General features: G+C 45.2%; 1 protein-coding gene across 2 annotated transcripts in view; it reads left to right on the top strand.

Moving 5' to 3' along the window:
* Window positions 1-838: 838 nt before the first annotated feature.
* The window catches only part of MACC1 (MET transcriptional regulator MACC1), a 46512-nt gene continuing 30865 nt past the window's right edge, over window positions 839-16485 (top strand). For both annotated transcript variants that reach the window (XM_060248629.1, XM_060248628.1), the window contains exon 1: window positions 839-1054. The gene's annotated coding sequence lies outside the window, so the exon portion shown is untranslated. The remainder of the gene's footprint in view (window positions 1055-16485) is intronic.

Genomic DNA, 16485 nt, shown 5'->3' with positions numbered 1-16485 from the left:
GAATGTGCTCCCATCGCGGCAGCCCCATTAACAGCCGTGCCGCAGCATTCTGCACTAATTGTAGTCTCCGGGTTAGCATTGAGGGTAGCCCCATGTAGAGAGCATTACAGTGATCTATTCTTGAGGTGACCGTAGCATGGATTACTGTCGCTAAGTCGTTGCGCTCCAGGTAAGGGGCCAGCTGCCGTGCTTGCCGAAGATGAAAAAAAGGCAGATCTAACAGTGGCTGCTACCTGGGCCTCCATTGTAAGGGAGGACTCAAGGTTTGAATCTCCACTCTGCCATGGAAGCTTGCAAGGTGACCTTGGGTTAGTCACTCCTCTTTCAGTCTCAGGTTACAGGGTTATTGTTATGAGGGTAAACCAGTGAACACAGGGTATAAATATTCAAATAAATAACAAAATCATATTTTCTTATTTCCTTTTCTGCTGACAACTGGTGCCAGTGCCACCCCCAACTTGTCCACCTGCAGACAGCTCAGAGTGTCTCATCTCCAGAATCTGGTTGTTCAGGTTCTGATATTATTATAAACCTCTTGCACTCGCAGCATTGACGTTCACTGTTTTCCAACCGGAGTATCAGACCCACTCTTTTTGCCTGGCTGCTCCCTTCCAGTGTGTAGCCTACATAATGCAATAGGCATTCATCTACAGGGTGGCCAAACAAAACAAATTACAGAAACGGAACGTACTTTCTCTCACGCTTCCTCCTCCTTCCCGCCCTAAGGTGAAACTTCCATAACGAAACCAGCTCGCCTGGTTTCAGGTATGAACCGAATGGAATCATGGGTAATGTAGTTCGGGCTTCTTGGAGCGCCTACTTCAATGAATGTAATGAAGCAGCTGACGGACTCAAAGTCCCAGACAAAATCGCTCCCACCCACAAGAAGCCACAGGTAGAAGGCGTGTGTTCTGGGTTTAAGTACTTGCCGTATTCGCATTTTTTGAAGTCAGCATGGAAACATCGGGGATACTTTAACATATGGAGGTTTTCAAGACAATGCCTGTGTGTGCCTTAAGATAAGCAGCTATTGCATCTTTACGCAGAAGAAAAGGTATGTTTTTAAAGTTATAAGTTTTAGACTCTGCATGACTTAAAACGCAGTGGGGGAAAGAAGAGGAGGAAGAACTAATTAGATCTGCCCATAAGAAGACAGAAAGGGGGCTTAGGGTACAAATCGCGTCTTGAAAAATTGGCGTCCGGCTCACACTTTGAAAGGGACTTGAACAACCAAAGTTGTAGGAGAAACATGTAAAGCCCAAACATCCCGTGGGGGGGGGGGGGGCAGGTTGCGTGTGTTACTGAGATTTTAAAGAACGAGGTCACGTTCTCTTGATCTCTTCCAAGTTCTAAGCCATTGTGGAAATTTTAACTAGTTGTTTCAGAAGGGAGCTTTGGGTATCACAAATTGGAATTTTAGTTCTGGGATGCCCACCCCCCCTCCGCCCCCCCTGGCGTAGAACTAATCCTTACAGTATGTTTGTATCAATTGTAAAACTATTTTCACATAGATTCTGGTGGGCAGCCGTGTTGGTCTGAAGCGGCAGAACAAAGTTTTGGGTCCAGTGGGTCTTTTGAGACCAGCAAAGTTTTATTCTGTGTATAAGCTTTCGTGTGCGTGCACAAAGAAGGGCCACTGGACTCCAACTGTTTTCAAATACTTCAACTTATACCGGGAAAGAAAGAGCAATACATTAACTCACAGGAGAGCATTTCACATTCTTTTCGCCTGTTCTTCTTCATAAGAATCTCTGTATTAGGTTTCAGTCAGCCCACGCGAAATTCCAGCATAAATCAATGTTACCTGCTTAATGTTAAAAAAACAAAACAAAAACTATACAGGGCTTTAGTTTATAAAACAAGGCCATAGTCTATAAAACAAGGCCCAACTCTGTAAACTATGGGCAGAGCAAGACACACACCCAAGCTTGTGTTAATTTAAGAAAGTTCCTGCTTCACAGAACACTCTAATCAGGATCAGAGGAGAGTCTGATAAACTACATAAAACCATAGCATTTTATGGGCCTGTTTCTGATTTTCAACCTTTCCAGACCTAACTTTGGCTGCTTTATAGGGTCTCCAGGTATGCGTGCGTGTTAGGGTGTGTGTGTTTCTGTGACCCATTTGAGTCATGATTCATAGGTTAAAAACCTCTGATTTAAGAAATAATATTATCTATGGATGTATTTCTTCACTCATATTTTTATTTTCTATGCTGTGTTCTTAAAATATGCTATCTTGCTTCAGTCAATGTAAGTACTCAGCCCTGGGCAAATAACAGGCCTCCTAAAATCTGCTATCTGGCTCAATCTCACACCAGAAAAGAGAATGGGAAAAAAACCCAAACTAAACAAAATCACCAAGTTTATGCATTATTTATTGCTACACCTTTTATATGCTGCAAACAAAGCCAGATGTGGCAGTGTATTCCATATGGCATGTGACATTACATATAAAACATGAAAACAAGGTGAATGTTGGAAATGTAGACCCGGGGACTCAACTGACTGAAGGATGTAATCACCTGCTGTTTTTTACCAGTTAAATTGATCAATGTAATTTATTTACTTATTGAAAAGGCCTTTCTTATCTTTTCAGTTTCTTTCTACAATTTCAAGATGGCTTACAAAAACATTAGTTATAAATCTATGTACAGCTAAAACCTCCATACATGAACCCTTTGGAAATATCAAAAGTAGTGTGTGGTAACTTGCAATTTAATGAATAAAGGCTGTAATCTTAAACATACAGTGCAGTGCTAAACAGGATTAGACCCATATAAATTCATTGAAGTCAAGGAGTTTAAAAAGGTGTACCTCTGTTTAGAATTACTCTGATACATGCTAGAGAGTAATTCCCATTGAATGCAAATAGGTTGATTTCTGGATAAGGCAGATGAAGATTGTGTTGAAAAGTTATCACCAATGGTCTGAATAGGGAAAATTTCAAAAATTGTATTTTGCCTTCCCTATTATACATCAGAGTGGCCCTTGTGGTTTTAATTTTCAGCCCTATCTCTATTAATTTAAATTTCCGCTCACCTCAAGTTAATTTATGACAGGGGTGGGGAACACTAGGCCCGAGGGCTATTTACGGCCCTTGAGATCACTTGGTTTGGCCCTCAGGGATTGCTGGGCCAGGTCAGGCCAAGCGGCAGCCTCCCTGAGGCCTGGCTGGCCGGCAAGGATTGTGGGGTCCAGCCACGCTCTGCAGCGGCCTCTCTGGGGCCTGGCTGGCCAGCAGCAGTTCCTAGAACTACCCTATATCATATCCAGGTTTTTCCTGGGAGTGACATAGCAACACAGTTGATGTGACTGTTTTTAATTCCTCTCCCACCAGTGCCACTGCTTGAAGTGGTGGTGGGCAAAGAAGGCTGCCAGTGGGAGGTATTCTGCTATAGTGGGGGCTTGGCAGCCCTTTGCCTCCCAAAGTCGGAATAAAGAGTCGGACACAAATGAATTGATAAAAATTATGGGCCACTTTTATACTCATAACACCCCAGCAAGGCACCCAACAGCGGCCTGGTCAGGGCTAGGGGTCTCAACAGACCGCTGCCCTGCCATTCGCGGGCGAGAGACCCAGCCCCCAGCCAGAGCTGTGTGACACAGCTCCCACCAGGCCAGCCCAGCAGGGAGGCCCGCCCCAGAGGGTCCAAACCCCAGACGCACGTCTCAGTGAAAGGCACCATCTTGTCGAGCCTCCAGGACAGTCTGGATTCTCCCCACCCCAGGGCATCACACCCCAGGGTTGATCATGCCAAGCCCCTAATTCCCCAAAAGGGGGATGCTTCATGGTCCTCCCCTAGCCGCATAGTACCATAACCCAGGAAAACCTGCCACCACTAGGGCCAAGTCTCTACTTAGGCCTTAGTACCCACCGGGAGCCCCAAGGCCACCCGCAGCCCTTGCCAGAGATCTCTCAGAAAAAGCATATTACCTTAGAGGCCAAGCAGAAGATTATCTCCAAGGTTTATGATTGGCTGCTCCAAATTAAGATGCAAGATGAGACTGTAAAAGAATCATGGATCCGTTGGTTGAAAGACTTTGGATTTAACATAGACTTGGTTGAGTGGGAAAAATTATGGAAACAGAACTTGAAATTAATAAAACCAGCAGATTTTAAAGAAAATCTGTACAAAATGGTATACAGATGGTACCTCACACCAGATAGATTGGCTAGAATATATCCTACATATTCTAACAAATGTTGGAAGTGTCGAGAAATTAAAGGATCCTTGTTTCATATTTGGTGGCAATGTGAAGATGCCAGAAAATATTGGGCCCAAGTCAATATTTGGGCACAAAAAATCTTGAAAATAAAAATTAGTCATGTACCAGAACTATACCTCTTGAATATCTGCAGACAAAACCTCCCTACGACAAAACTAAAACTATTACTATACATAGTTACTGTTGCCAGAATACTTTATGCCAAGTATTGGAAGACCAATAAAATCCCCAACAGAGAGGAATTCATTACCAAACTGTTAGATGCCGCAGAATCCGATTTAATGTCCATAAGATTAAGAGATGGTAATGTGCAAAAATGTTTGGAGGAATGGGATCCCATATACAAGTGGGTAAAAAGTAAAGGTGTTGATTTGGAGTAACAGAAGTTTATTGATCCTCTCCATTCCTTAGTGTGAATGAGTTTGTAGTTGTAGTGGTTTTTCTTCTTAATTGTATGGTTGTGTATTTTCTATTGTGTTCATTGTGTTTCATAGTGTTTTATTGTGCTTTATAGTGTTCTTGATTTGTTTTTTTTGTATTTCTTCGTTTATTGTTGCTTTGGATGTATTTGTTTCTTTTTTACTATTTGCTTGCTTGTTTGCTTGCTTAATAAAACTATTTCTTTCAGAAAAAGCATATTACCCTTTTCTGAGAGATGAACCCCATCCCCTCTATAGAGATCTGGAAATTTCCGAGAAATATCTGGGTGGGGTAGATAGTGGCCCAACCCCCCTTTCAACACCTTGCTAATCTCCTTATTAGCCTTATACAGGGCCCTCTCAATAGCAGCAGGGTCCCAAGGTCAGCGCCAAACCAGGCAGGGCAGCATGGCTGACCAAATTATGGTGGTCCCAGGCCATCGCTCCCTAATATACTGAAAATCATCATGGGCCTGCCAAACCAAGGCCTTGCCCTTTAAAAGCCTTAGATCAGTACCTCCCAGGTGAACAATTAAAACCTGAGGAGGAGGACCCACACTATCTTGAAATAACAAAGGCAGCAGGCCCGGTCACTGAAGGCTCCGGCGCCCCCGCCACTCAATGCAAACATGTTGGCTGAGTCTTAGCTGAGAGCCGACCGAAGTTCTCTGCACTTGATGAGCGGCCCAAAACACGTGGCTATGGCCACAGACAAGAACTCGGCTCCTCTGGCCAGGAACAACAGCATCTAAAGAGAAAAAACAGTTAAACAAGAACAGAACCAATAACATCCAACAAAATTACTCAAGGCCTGAGAAAAGGTCGAATGTGAGACTTGTAGGCCGATGAACACCAATGGCCCAACTGCTGAACGGAAGAGGAAGGATACCCCATAGCGGCAGCCGTCAAGGCTGCCCCAATTCTAAAGAAGTGGGTCCCAAACCGCACCCCAGTCAACCCCAATTCACCTAAAGCCCGTGATGTCACCGCCCAAAACTGATGTTTTGTCAATGGGCTACCATCATAATGGCAAAACAAAAACCCATCCTTAAGCCCCTAGACTGCCAAATAAGCAGCCAACGCGGTAACTGGACACAGCTCAAGCTCTGAACAACTACCTAGCTCAAGTACTGTACCTTTTTGCAACTGATCCGTCTTAGAGCGACGGACAGTAATCACAGCCTTACCCACAGATAGCTCCAGGTCCCTTAACAACAGAGCCTTACCAGAAACATCATTTCTGGACTGTGCCACCAGCTCGCTAACTCTGAGGGCCCCCCCAAAAGGCTACTAAAGACGTGGAATGAAATAAACATGCTTCAAAAGAAGAAGCACACACCACGTCCCAAATCCCCTTCAGACCTTGCAGAATCAATGGAGACATAGGATTTCGCGTATCTACCCTGGGTCCTGCCTCTCTGGCCCACCCCTTCAGCATCTTTCGAAGATGAAACTCAGCTGTTACTTCCCTATAACCCAGTGCCTTACTGGCAAATGGCAATGCAGACAAGTGTCCCCTAATGGATCGCACGGCCAATCCCTTACCTCGAAGCAAAACACAGTAATGGAGCAACTGCTCCACCGGGAGGGGCCAAACAATGCGATACCCTACCTCAGCCCTAAAGTCTTCAAACTGCTGCACAGCCCATTTGTAAGACTTCCTGGTGCTTGGTGCAATGGCTAGGCCTATCGCTCTGCAGGCTTCAGCTCTCCAATCAGCCATAACTCCTGGGGCATTGACACCGCCTCTCTGTTGGCATCTGGGGCCAGCTGACGAAACCTCTCAGTCTGTTTATGAGAGAGCGTCAGCCACCCTGTTACTCACCCCAGGCATATGCTTGGCTAAAAACAAAATATTAAGCCGCAAACAACACAGAGTGAAAGCCCTCACCAACCTCATAGCCCGCTGGGATTTGGATGAAAGGGAATTAATGACATGGACTACCGCCATATTATCACATCAAAAATGAATGGTGTGATTGGCCATATCCTTCCCCCACAGCCAAACCGCAACTAAAATGGAAAAGAACTCAAGAAACATAAGATCTCGATTCACTCCCACCTGCTTCCAAGAGTCCGTCCAACTATCCGTGCACCAATGTCCGCGAAAATAGACTCCAAAACCCAAAGACCCCACAGCATCAGACATGACCTGGAGCTCAGCTTCGAGCCTCATCCTCTCTCCAGAAAGAGACTCCATTGAAGGACTCCAAAAATTCCTGCCAAACCCTCAAATCATCCCTCATGCTGCAGGTAACCCGTGTTCTATGCTGAGGCGGGCGTAACCCTGTCATAGCATCACAGAGCCTTCTAAGAAAAGCCCTCTCAGGAGCAACCACTTTGCACGCAAAGTTGAGGTGCCCCACTAGCTGTTGTAACTCTAGCAAGGTAACCTTCTTTTTACAAAGAAAGGCAAAAATTCTAGTCCTCAATTCAACTATTTTTTGTAGAGGTACCCTAGACAGCTGCGCCACGGTATCAATCTCAATCCCCAAAAACGTTAGCTTTTGGGTCGGACCTTTTGTTTTCTCTGGAGCCAAAGGGACCCCAAGCTCTGCAGCCAGCTCAATAAAGCCAGACAGCAACTGCCTACAACGATCAGTCCCCTTGGGACCCACAAAAAGGTAGTCATCCAAATAATGAACAACATCCTGTAAATCCACTTTCTCCCGCACAGCCCATTCCAAGAATGTGCTGAAACGCTCGAAAGCAGAACATGATACAGAGCAGTCCACAGGCAATGCTCTATCCATGTAAAATTCAAAAGAAAACCCCAAAAGCTCAAAATCATCAGGATGGACTGGAAGAAGGAGAAATGCAGATTTAATATTGCATTTTGCCAACTCTGCACCCACCCCTCAGCGTCTCACCATGGCTACAGCTTGGTCGAAGCTGGTGTACTTAACTGAGCATAAGTGCTCAGGAATCCTATCATTCACAGACTTCCCCCTGGGGAAGGAGAGATGGTGAATCAACCGAAATTCACCAGGTGCCTTTTTTGGCACCACGCCCAATGGCGAAAACCTAAGAGTACATACTGGAGGTTGCGAAAAGGACCCAAGATCCTACCCTTTGCCAACTCCTTGGCAATCTTGTTTCTAACGACCTGCTCTAAGCCCTTAACTGACAAGGTTCCCAGACATAAATGGGACCCGAGGCCCCTAAAACCAACTTTAAAACCTTCCAACAAATAAAAACTGTCTGCCCTTCAAGGATAACTTAGCCAATGCTCAAGAGGCCCCACCCTTATCAGGCTGGCCCCCTTTTCCAGCTTGATGTGGTCCTCCACCCCCACCAGGCTTCTTTGAATTCTTTCATCCCCGCACTCTAGGGCAGTTATTAAAGGCGTGGGACCCACCGCACATGGAGCATTTGTGCCTGAACTGGCAGGCCTTCCTGCCACACACCCCCTGGGACCCGAATTCCCAACAGAGCAAGCGGGGTTGAACCGCCTGCCCCACTGAACCACGGGGAGAGCCTAAGGATGATGAGGAACTAGCGGATGACTTGCTAACCAAATGACCACTATCAGATTAGTCACCCAAATTTGGCTGCGCTGGGGACATAACCTGCAGCCAGAGCTGCTGATGAATACGGTCCCACTGTAGAGAAAGATACAAGGCGGCCCTCATCTAAAATTCCTCGTTGTATTGTATCCACGCAGGTCCGCTAAAAGTCGTATACCCCTTGTAGATTATATCTAAGTATTGAAAAAGGGCAGCAGCCCTCCAAGGCTGCGCCCGCGCAATCACCCCGGCGTAAATGAGAAACCCAGGGAGCCAATTGGCCCAGGTCCGTTCTACTTTCCGCTTTTTCAACTTTTACTTTTCCTTCTCACCCAATTCCTCCTTGTCCTTCTTTTCCAACTCTTGAAAAATGAGGGAAAAGATGTCAACATATTCGCCCTTCAAAATTTTCTCCCTGGTTGCCGGCAGCAAATGATCACCCAGGGGCAAGGCCACCTCCCCGAAAGGCAAGGTGGCAAACAGAACCACCCCATAAGGAGAAGGGACACCCCACCCCCCCCCCCCAAAAGGGACCACCATACTCTGCTGCACCGCACCCGGCCACAATCCACATGGGCCAACCTGCCCACTTGGCCAAGCCCAGTTGGACAAAGCACCACCACCTGTGGGAGGACCCAGGCCTGAACCCCCTGCTGTGATGCCCTGCCCAGTATGAGAAACTTGACTCCAAGGACCCCAAGGCCACACAGACCCAGCACACTCCTGAGAGATGTCACCAGCCTTACCAACCACTCCAGCCGGCACCATCAATGACCCTGCTCCAACTGTTCCAGCCGACGACCCAGATCCACCATCTGCGTCGCCGAGACCCTGGACACCGCCAGTAAGGAGCACACTGGACCTGCCCTTAAGAATGGACAAACGGGTTAAAAGATTCACTTGAACCACCCTTTTTGACCCTTTTCCAGCACCAACCCCCTCAGCAGGAGGCATACCTGATGCTTCCTCCAAAGCCCTGAGCCTCTGAACAGTGCTAGCATTGACCAGCTCATCCACCTCGTCCTCTGAAGAGGAATTCTGAACTGGTGGCCTCTTAGCAGGGGCTTTAGGAGCCGGCTGCTTTCCCTTGGATTCTCCAGCCCCTTTCCTTCCTGACATATTGCAGCACACACTGGTTACCTACCGCTGCCAAATACTAGAACAAACCACCGATCCTACAAAATGGCCACCCACAGACAGTCACCAAAATGGCTGCCCACAGATCAAGAAGAAGAAGGGCTATAAAATGGCTGCCCCAGCCCTGTGCCACCAGAAGACTAACAAGAAGGGGGGGGGGAGGGGGGATGAAATGGCACACAAATGAGAGCCACCGGGAGCCAAAAAATACCCCTCCTCAGAAAAATAAGGGAACCACTCCCCAGGAGAAAATGAGGGGCAACTCCCCCACCCTGTGTGATTCCCTCCCCACCAGGTAGACAACCCCCCCCATGGATACTAGGCCTTATATAATGATGCCAGCCTCCGTTCGTCCAACGCCGTCCCAACAAACTCAAGGCAGCAGCAAGAACCCCCACTAGACGAGGAGCCGCCGCTCCCCGCCCTCGCCCCACCGATCGGGATGCTGCCTGGGGCCAAAAGCGCTGATCAGAAAGATAAGCTCCAATTAGCGTGAACACGCTTATCACAACAGGACCAGAAGCACGGAGCGCAAAGAACCCCGCTCACAGCCTCAACCCTGCTAAAACACTTTGCCTAGAGGCCTGAGGCACACAGCGCCGAAACACGCTCCTGCCCATGCCGTTGTCTTCTTCGTTTCAGAGGGTAGCCATGTTGGTCTGTAGCAAAACTGCTAGATTCAAGTCCAGTAGCACCTTAGAGATCAATAAAATTTTGGAGGTACAAGAAAGCTTCCTTTCCCAATGACTCCCTTCATCAGGGAACTTTGACTCTTGGAAGCTTATACCCCCAACATTTTATTGTTCTCTAAAGTGTTACAGGACTTGAATCTAGCTGTGTGGGTATTTTTTTGTCAGTGAATTCTGTGTTTCATCCTGTGTGACCCATGCTGTGCATCTGGCTCATTTCTTGACTGTCCTTCTTGTCTTGTCTACTAGTGTTGACACATGTTAATTAAAAAAAAAAATCAAGATTTTTACCAAGGATCTTGATATGCCGTCTGTGGCTGTTCCTGATTTTGGTCCAGCAGGCATCAATATCTAGAAAAGTTGGCTACTCCATTCCTTGTGTAATTAGGGTCCATCATCAAAATTGATTGAACTGCTAGATCAAAATAAACTCTTTATGAATCCTAATTTCCATTAACTAAGGTATACTTGGGGATAGAAGAGCTGCTCTCAAACCTTTCAGAACTTATTGGAATGCCCAGCTCACAGTGCATTGTTTAAATTTTTTGACATGTCACAATGAAATTTGTTATGCCTTTGCTGTCTGTGCATAGATTTCTAAAATTTGAAATGATTTTCTTTCTTTAAACAATTAAGACTGACACCCTTTCTCTATCTTTTTCTTTGTATATATCTATATTTCAGTATCTTAAATTCCTCATTCACTTTATGCCTTCTTGATAGGGTTTCGCAATAAAACCACATTCTCTATGTTTCAAGTGATGCAATATTCTTAGTTTGCTTCCAGGCAAACCTGCTTCACTTACTATTGTGCAGGCATGTATTAAACATGCTCACAATGATATTATAATTAAACATGGTTTTGACTCAGTGAACTTTGCTCCTATTCTTATTTATCATGAATACAGTTAAAGACAACCAATGTTTTGGGAAAATTACTTTAAAAACATAGATAAACTAAAGTATGCCTGCCAGTGAAATGTAAGTATTCCCTACACAGTTCAGAGTGAGTTATTTTATCCTGACAGATAACAAAGAAGTTCTCCCAATTTGGCTTTTAAATCTCAAATCCTGACCCATGGTTGGAATCAGGACTTTTTTTCTAGCAGGAGCGCCTCTGCATATTAGGCCACGCCCCCGATGTACCCAATCCTCCTGGAGCTTACAGTAGGCCCCATAATAAAAGCTGTTTAAGCTCTTGGAGGATTGGCTACATCAGGGGGGCATGGCCAGAGGAGCTCCTGCTAGAAAAAGAGCCCTGGTGGAATAAAGCCAATAAAAGGTAGGGGATTTAATCATTTCTGTTGGTTCAGGTTCTTAAATGTATGCATAAACATTAAGAAGTTTCACAGTGACATGTCTGAAAATTTAATAGTAAGTGTATAAACTGAGTATCCTATGAGATTGGAAAAACTTGAAACCAGCTCTTATATAGCCAACTGTTTATTGGTTAACTTTCAACTGTTTGTTGGTTAACCCTAGACTATCTGGCACCCTAGGCAAGGCTAACTTCTGGCACACCCCCTCGCACTGATAATGTCACTGAGTTACATGCGGGGTGCCCAATTCAGTGCCCTAAGCAATTGACTAGTTTGCCTAGTGGCAGGGCTGGCCCTGCTTTCATAAGCATACTTTGATCTAGCAGTTCAGTATTTGTAGCCTTCTGAAAGCTGAGGTTGCTAGATTAAAGCAAAATATGTAACAGTTATATTGCTAAATCCCAGCGATTTCTTTTGCAAATGAGCTGAATGTCCCAAAATTAGCTGGCAACAGAATCAGTATTGGAGGCTAGTATGGTTGGTGCTTGCCAGGGAAGGTGCCAGGCTGCCAGGGGGTCTGCTGCCAGTGACAGGCAGTTGGCCAGTTAAGTGATGGGAGAATATTGCACTCGGCTGCTTCCTCAAAGCACCATTCATATTAGGCAATGGAAAATCATCACAGAGGTTCTCTATGATGTTCCTAGGGAGGGCCTATAGTCTCCTATTATGTAACAGGAGACATGCTTGAAGGAGTGGTGCCACAACTCTTGAATGCAAGAGAGCCACATTCTGCCCCCTTGAGCATAGCTGCTGTGTGTGTGGTGGTGGGGAGCCATGATGGAAGAGTCTGTAGAGTCCCACTTTATGCTTCTGAACATCTTGGATCTTCAGTCCATTTGTCCAAGCTCCTAACTATTTATAAATGTAAAGTACTAGCATGAAAGAATCTGAGGGCATAGAAACAGAACCAAGTCATGCTGAGGCCTCCGTTTTTTGTTGTGAAGATAGATTTACTATGTAAAGGACTCAGTAAAGTGCAGAGCTATGTAGGACTGGCAGGAACTGGTTTTAAAGTCACTGAGCTGTAGCACATAGTCCATTTAATAAGAGGCAATAATTTCTCTTCCAGTGAAAAACAAGGAAGGTTTCTAAAGCAGAAAAAATAAAGTGGAAGGGGCAGGGTATACACCGTTGCCTAGACTTCTTGAAATTGCTGTGGGAAGCAGGCGGTGGGGGAGAGGAGAGTGACAGACAGACAGACATCACATTGGGTTGCTACTTTCTGTAGTCTGTTTCCTCTGCCATTAACAGACACGTGGCAGGCAAAAGCCCAATAGGTGATGCTTTTCCTGACATGGAGATGCAACAAAAAGGAAATTCTGCACTGTTACATGTTTTCCAAGCTAGAATGAAGGACATGCGGAGCTGTTCTTCTCTCATCTTCCCATTTTGCTTAAGTTGTTTCATATATTTCAGCATCAGTTTAGAGGGATGATAAGAGGAGACAGGAGGATAGGGAAAATGCCTCTGATTTGCTCATTTTTCCAGTCCCCTGACTTGCTGCTGGCAAGTGGTGCTGCTGCTTCCGTAGAAGAGGAACATTCCAGGATATGGCCACAAAGCTCTTCAGGGTTGCAGAGATGCCATCAGCAGCACACCTGGGCTTTCTGGATTCCACTCAGCCCATCTCACTCTGCCATGCCTCTTCAGAAAACAAACAACCATTTAACAGAAGGTTGCCAATGGGGTAGAGCAGGGGTGTCAAAGATGCGGCCCAGGGGCTGAATCAGGCCCCCGGAGGGCTCCTATCAGGCCCCTGAGCAATGGGCTGTTGTCTGTTGCTTCCTTCTCCCTCTCTCTTGCTTCCTTCTGCTTCACAGCCACAGAGCAAAACCTCTATTTTCTCCCTTGGGGACGAAGAGGGGAAAAGGAGCTTGCTTTGCCAGGATCTCTCAATCACACAGCAGAGCTATTGAGACAAGCCTCTCTTCTTTCTATTGGCTGAAGCTTCTCCCCCTCCTGGTCCCCTGGGGAAGGAAGGAAAGAGCCAGAGCCCAGTTCCCTGCATCCCATGGGAGAGATACAAAGAAAGCACCATTAAGAAGAAGATACTGGATTTATATCCCACCCTCCTCTCAGAGTCTCAGAGCGGCTCACAATCTCCTTTATCTTCCTCCCCCACAACAGACACCCTGTGAGGTGGGTGGGGCTGAGAGGGCTCTCACAGCAGCTGCCATTTCAAGGACAACCTCTGCCAGAGCTATGGCTGACCCAAGGTCATTCCAGCAGCTGCAAGGGGAGGAGTGGGGAATCAAACTCGGTTCTCCCAGATAAGAGTCCGCACACTTAACCACTACACCAAACTAGCTCTAATGCTAACGTTTTAAGTTTTTTAAAAAATCTTTAATTATGTTTGTTTGTGTCCTTTATAAAGTTTATATCTCTGCTACCTAGCATTACATTTTATGACATGGCCCAGCCTGACAAGGTCTCATTTGTGTCAGATCCGGCCGTCATAACAAATGAGATTGACACCCCTGGAGTAGAGTATTCAATATAGAAATAAACCCATGGTTTATCTCCAGAAGGGGAGAAGTGGAGATTAGTGTAGCATCGTTCATTATCAGCCCTTCTGGAGGTGATGCTTGGCCTGCCTTATCATTCTCAAGCTCGTGTATTTTGAACCTGTACTTAGTATGCAAGTTTTTATATGTTTTATTTAGGGAATTTATATTCCGCCCAGCCCCGGGAATGGACTCAGGGTGGATTACAACATAATTGAACAATAAGAACAATAGAATTAAAACTAGTAAAATCAGTGCGTTAACAATTAATTTGTCAGTTGTAAATTACCACTATGTCTTTAGCTGGAATGCATCAGCAGAGAGCTTTTCTACTCAGAAAATAGTACTGTTATCTAATGGTACAATATTTGGACTGACTGTATTCATTCTTGTGCATAGCTAGTAGATAATGTCACTTTTAAAGTTGTCACACTATCTGCTTCATTTTGAGAGATACTGAGATGAGATTGGATAGGCCTTCCTGGCATCCTGCAATTTGTGTACCAGTGTTTTTCCCCCTGCTACATTAATCCCTTTCTGTAGGGGGTAAAATCTGTATTTGGTAACACCGGGAGACAATGTTTGATATTCTGTTGTTGCTAGCTATAATACTGCATAGATGTGGGTAATTGTTCTGTTTTCAATGCCAGGTTTCTTTGTTGACTAATTTTGCTCTAATTCTTAGCCATTCTGCTTTGGGAGCTTGATAGGGATGTTCTAATGTCTGCATGGAACATCTTTCATTTATGTCAGCTTTCCTAAAGATTTGAGCCAGTCTGTATTGCAATGTCCTGCAGGATTTTGCATGGTCATGTTGAAGCTTCTGGCAAAGGCCAGTTGAGCTGATGGATTATTGCCACAGCAGCACAAGCAGGCCAAGAGCCTCTTGCTGTCTTCAGCTGCACTACTTTGGAAATATCTTCCACTGTGAGGAAGTACTGTCCATTTCATCAAACTTGATAGCAAGTCTGTCAGCCTGATGTCACCCATCCAATTAAAAAGTTTAGACCAGTGCAGGGAATGCTTCCTAGTTACAGTTATGCCAATGGTTTGGTGTAGTTCCTTTGATGGATTTTATCTACCACACCAAGATTCTTGTGTATATCACAGATTATTTTATTTAAATGCAACCTGTAAAACATAAAGGTTTAAAGGTAGGAGCTGTGGCTCCATGAAAGAGCCTCTGCTTTGCATGCAGAAGGTTCCAGGTTCAGTCTCTGGCATCTCCAGCTGAAAGCCCCAGCCCCAGTGGGTGATGTGAAAATACCTCAACCTGAGACCCTGGAGAGCTGCTGCCAGTCTAGACAATACTGATCTGGATGGACTGATGGGCTAATTCAGTATAAGGCAGTTTCATGTGTGTTTCTCTGTGTTCAAAGAGTAAAAATAACCACCCGAAATTGCATTTTAAAGACATGATATCTATTTCAAAAGCTTTCTAAGTGATGAGAAAATGTTAAGCATACTCTACTTTTTGAGGTAAATTCAATGATTTTAAATGTCATACTAGTGAACTTCCCTAGAAATTCCCTCAGGAACTGTGCCGCTTGAATGATGTAAAACATGGTTTTAAACAGCCACAAGTGGTCAAACATTTATCAGCTTTATTATTCTTTTACTTATCCAGAGCTCTCTTGGATGTCATATATAATTATCCTCACCTCACCTCTCATAACCAGCCTGTGAGTTAGATCAGCCTGAGAGAGAGAGAGAGAGAGGCTTGTCCATGGTCACTCAGGAAGTTTTATGATGGTGTGGGGATTTGGACCTGGATCGTTCCGAATCCTAGTCTAACAGGCTAACCGTTACACCACAGTGGTTCTTATTTATAAATCAGGAAAAAAATTTAAAAACGGGGAAAGACCTTGGCCACAGAAACGAAGGAAAAGCACAGGCCTGTCAGGGTCAGCGCTGTCTACTCGCATTTGCAGCAGCTCTCCAGGTTCTCAGATCTTTCACACCAAGTGCCACCTGATCCTTTTAGCTGGAGATGCCAGGGATTAAACTTGGAACCTTCTACATGCTAAGCAGGTGCTCTGAGACTGAGCCACAGCCCCCTCCAGCAAACTTTGTTTCAGATTTTTGTTTTTTGTCCCTTGTGTGACAGTTTACAAAGAGTATGTATGAGAAGAAAAATCTGTATCTAAATAGACTATCGTACATAATCAGCTGTTTTTCTGCTTTCTGCTTATTTATTTCACTTATACCCCTCCTTCCTCCCTAGTGAAGACCTAAAGTGACTTACATTGTCTTCTCCCCGCCATTTTATCCTTACCACAGCGCAGGGCTTTTTTTTTTTAATAGAAAAAGCCCAGCAGGAACTTATTTGGATATTAGGCCACACCCCCTGAAACCAAGCCAGCCAGAACTGCATTCCTGCTAAAAAAAAAAAAAAGTGAAAAAAAGCCCTGCCTGTGAGGTAGATTAGGCTGAAAGTGTTGGACTGGCCTCACCATGTCACGCAACAAGCTTCTATGTCAGAGTGGGGATTCAAACCTGGGTATATCACAGAAGTCTGTCATAGTGTTGTTCAATGTCCTGTTTCCCTTGCGCAGAATACCATTGTGGAGCCCTTTATTCTCTGCAATCTCTTAGCATTTCAAGACAGTACTGGCTGGCACATCGTTCTTCCTGTTCTTTCTCACTTTCTTGCTCTGTACTATGGATTACTCATCACATAGA

This window comes from Heteronotia binoei, chromosome 10 (genome assembly GCF_032191835.1).
Source record: "Heteronotia binoei isolate CCM8104 ecotype False Entrance Well chromosome 10, APGP_CSIRO_Hbin_v1, whole genome shotgun sequence".
NCBI lineage: Eukaryota > Metazoa > Chordata > Lepidosauria > Squamata > Gekkonidae > Heteronotia > Heteronotia binoei.
The sequence above is the reverse complement of the archived record's forward strand: the minus strand, read 5'-3'. Positions and strand labels throughout refer to the sequence as shown.